This window comes from Clupea harengus, chromosome 14, assembly GCF_900700415.2.
Source record: "Clupea harengus chromosome 14, Ch_v2.0.2, whole genome shotgun sequence".
NCBI classification, from domain to species: domain Eukaryota; kingdom Metazoa; phylum Chordata; class Actinopteri; order Clupeiformes; family Clupeidae; genus Clupea; species Clupea harengus.
The window spans coordinates 15001-19265 of record NC_045165.1 but is presented as its reverse complement, the minus strand read 5'-3'; the positions used below and the strand labels follow the sequence as shown (position 1 = coordinate 19265).

The 4265-nt window shown below is 42.4% G+C and overlaps 1 long non-coding RNA gene across 1 annotated transcript; it reads right to left on the bottom strand.

The window, feature by feature from the left end:
• Nucleotides 1-788: 788 nt before the first annotated feature.
• LOC122133466 lies at nucleotides 789-4002 on the bottom strand. The gene is made up of 2 exons (XR_006152789.1): nucleotides 3915-4002; nucleotides 789-1073 (listed from the first exon to the last, which is right to left on the bottom strand). It is a non-coding gene; the product is annotated as an uncharacterized LOC122133466 (long non-coding RNA).
• Between the last annotated feature and the right edge of the window lie 263 nt (nucleotides 4003-4265).

The following is a 4265-nucleotide window of genomic DNA, read 5'->3' as shown; positions in this document are numbered from 1 at the left end:
ATTCCTCCTACATACACAAACAGACACCTCATCAGAGACTGTGAGCTACACACTCACATCTTCCCAGAGAAAGTAAAGGATTCCTCCTACATACACAAACAGACACCTCATCAGAGACTGTGAGCTACACACTCACATCTTCCCAGAGAAAGTAAAGGATTCCTCCTACATACACAAACAGACACCTCATCAGAGACTGTGAGCTACACACTCACATCTTCCCAGAGAAAGTAAAGGATTCCTCCTACATACACAAACAGACACCTCATCAGAGACTGTGAGCTACACACTCACATCTTCCCAGAGAAAGTAAAGGATTCCTCCTACATACACAAACAGACACCTCATCAGAGACTGTGAGCTACACACTCACATCTTCCCAGAGAAAGTAAAGGATTCCTCCTACATACACAAACAGACACCTCATCAGAGACTGTGAGCTACACACTCACATCTTCCCAGAGAAAGTAAAGGATTCCTCCTACATACACAAACAGACACCTCATCAGAGACTGTGAGCTACACACTCACATCTTCCCAGAGAAAGTAAAGGATTCCTCCTACATACACAAACAGACACCTCATCAGAGACTGTGAGCTACACACTCACATCTTCCCAGAGAAAGTAAAGGATTCCTCCTACATACACAAACAGACACCTCATCAGAGACTGTGAGCTACACACTCACATCTTCCCAGAGAAAGTAAAGGATTCCTCCTACATACACAAACAGACACCTCATCAGAGACTGGGAGCTACACACTCACATCTTCCCAGATCTCTCTCCAAGTCCAACTGGTTGTGTTTAATCTTCTTCAAAATGGACAGCATGATGTCCCCAGCTCCCGTGCTGTACACCTGCACCATCAAGTCCACAGTGTCGTCTGTGTCGGCCTTCTCCAGCTTTCCCCATGCGATTTGGCCCTGGTCCTGAAGGTAGTGCTTAAACCTCTTAAATTCGGCCCCTGTGAGGTTGTCCAGAGTGTTCCTCAGCACTTCCCTCGGAGTTGCCGTCATTGTGGGGTCCATATTATTAGTCCGCTACGAACTGGATGGGGTCAGGCTGGGCCAGCTTTCAAAAAGGCAAGATGCAAGGGATAGTTCATGTTCAGAACAAAACAAAACAATTGTTAAAAGCATAATTTTATTTTTACAATGAAATTCTACTCTCCCTCTCTCTATTTGTGTGTGTGTGTGTGTGTGTGTGTGTGTGTGTGTGTGTGTGTTTGTTTATGTCCATGTTCGTGTTAAATAAGAGGTGTTAGTACACAATGCATGGTTATGAAGGTAGAATTGTCTTAAATACAAAGACGGTCAGAGTATGCTTTGCTCTTGTAAACGGCGAACTGTAAGACAGAAACACTAATCGCAATTGTTATTCATAACTTGATTTTCTTGAGTTTTCAACTGTAAATTCTGTTCTGTAAAAGTGCAAAAAACGAATTGCAATAGTCATTTCATACTTGAAAAACCAGGATTTGCATTTATTACTTTTGCTCTGAGTGCTCATGAGCGCAATCTTATCACGTGATTTTTGGCGGCTTTCAAACATGTCAAAAGCGTTCAAAAAAAAATTGTCTCACGATTTGCAACACAACTTGCTTTCAAGAAACCGTAAGCTGTGGCTATTCTAACACAAGCATCCAGTAGGTGGCAGTGTTTCATTGGCCAGGAACATTACAAGGGTCATGCAATTCTGTTCTCCTCAATGCAAGATGAGGGGAAGAGAAGCCCTTTTGTTGAGCCACTCTTTGGTTTACTTGTAACCGTAATACATGTGTTGTCATGGGTTCAAGGAAACACTGTTTCCACCAAGTTAGTAGCATTGGATGGATAGATAGCCTCCCACCAGAGGTTATGAAGACGACAGCCTAAATAGCCTAGAAGTACAGATACCATGGTGTATTAGAGGGGAATAAAGCTCACCACCAAAGTCCACCATGTTTTCATCAATGTAAAGCGACAAAGACGGTATTAAGGACTTATATTTATACTTTCTCAGCTGTTTTGCGGCGGGAAATGAACAGGAAAACTGTCTCAAAAGATACAAATTGTAGTCGAATGGTTCACAGACATGGTGTGAGGGACCGACCGGTCACCCCACGTTATTTTTGGGATGTGGCGACTGGACTTGGTGAAGATGTGGGGAAAAAACACTGTACAAGAGATGGTGGCTTTTGTACACAAAAATATATCTCGATTTATTAACAAAGGTGGACTATCAACCCCAACACATCTGCCCATAAAATAAAACATACAAATCAAACGTACAGGCCGTACTCACAGGCACTCAAAGTCACCTGCACCGTGGGCACCTGCTTGTCCTACTTAGGCCCAATCACAGGCACCTGTTTGACCCAAGCCAGGCCCCATGTTTTAATTCCTTACGGGCCGTGCCTAGGTTGGTTTAAGTGTATTTGGATGCATTAATTGTGGTGGCAAGATGGTCCAGGACGCCCTCCTACGTACTTTGGCTCAATTGTCATTTTCCTTCGATGAGAATGAAATTAAGTATGATCGTCTGGTAGGACCGGGCTTTGACATTGGATTATGGGACATTGTAACACCTTCCTGTGATATTGAATAGACATAGGATGGACTTGAATTATTGAATTATGACATTGAATAGACATAGGGTGGACTTTTGTAAGATCATAGAAAGCCCAAATAGCTTTGGTTAGACTATGGTTAAAACTAAGCTAAAGTTGGCAATTGGTTATAAGCCAACCAAAACCCACTCTCACTCCTATTAACCAACATTGGCCCAATGTGTCCCCGACGGCCAAAATTACGTTTGGCCGTCAGAGAGAGAGAAAGACAGAGAGAGCGATTTGCGTTGTTGGCTGGCTGAATATGTATGTAAAAACAATGCATACCGCGTGTTGATAACCATTACAGGGTCTACACATGTAGAGCACTTCCGCTACTCACAGGGAGAGCTGACAGGTGGTGTCAGGGCTATCATGACGGAAAATGCATATTTTGCGGTGAGCAGGGCACGTGACTTGAGTTGAAGTCCGTTTCTGAAACGATAGGAGCAATTTCAAAATGGTTTCATTCGGTACATGGGATTTTATATGTAAACTGCTCTGCGATTGGAACGCAACCAGTAGGGGCTTAGGTTTTCACTTCCCCTCAAGTCAATGAACCCACGTCAATAACATCTAACTTCGCATAATTAATAGCCTAGCGTAAGCCTACGTGAAGTCGGATTCTGTTTACACCGCAGTTGTCTTTTCCTTACTCCTTAGGAATTCTATTTCACATATTTCACCTCAACGGAAAACGTCATGAGTGGTTAGGAAAAGACGATAGGACAGACTATTCGACGCAGCCAGTGTCGACGCGTCTGTCTCGAGCTTCCCATTGCTAGTTTCCCGCCGCCCTGAATGGAGCATTAATCCCCTGTTACAGCGGAAGAGCTCAACTTTATCCATGATGATTTTTCTAACCTTTTTTTCACAAGACAGGTTATAATGGGCAAATGACCCTACAAAATAACGTTTACGTGCTAGTTTATTACGTGTCATTACATACAAACCTACTTACAAAAAAACACTTCCTCGACTTCAAGCCATTTCTTTCCGGACTGTTCATGTTAATTTATTGCAAATACGGATGATCCATGCGAAGTCTATGGATTTGGATAACAGACTATATTTATACTACATTTATTTAGATTGGCATGCTAGAGTGAAGGTCTGAAAATGTGGAATGAAAAAGTAGGCCTAATCTGCAGCGTGGCATTTCGCAAGTAGGCCCATCAAGTCCTTGAAAACTATCGTGTCGTGTTACAATCTCCTAATAGTAGGCTAACCCTTTAGGTTAATCTTCCATATTCAGTCCATGAAAACGAGATTACCACCTCTAATATCAATTACATCAGTAACTTTGACTTATGATGCTTACTCACCCTCATAGAAAAACGATGGTCATCGTCCTCTGTCAAAACCTTCCTTGCTAAACTCAAATCTACTTTCGTTTTTGTTTGTTCTGCGTTGATCATGAGCAAGTGAAAACCTACGCCCTAGTGGTGGCGTTCCTATTGGAGAGCAGTTCACGTGTTAATAGACTGGATTTTCAAAACAAGACCTTCTACCGAGCCATATCAGTGAAGTCATCGATACAAATAATTCAGTGTTAATACGGTAATAGTCATCCTAACTATGAAAATTTGAAGCAAAATTGTGCCATCTTTCAAAATTGTGCTATTGCTCCTTGTGTCGATGGCAGCGCAAAACTCATAGGACTCGAGTAGAAATAC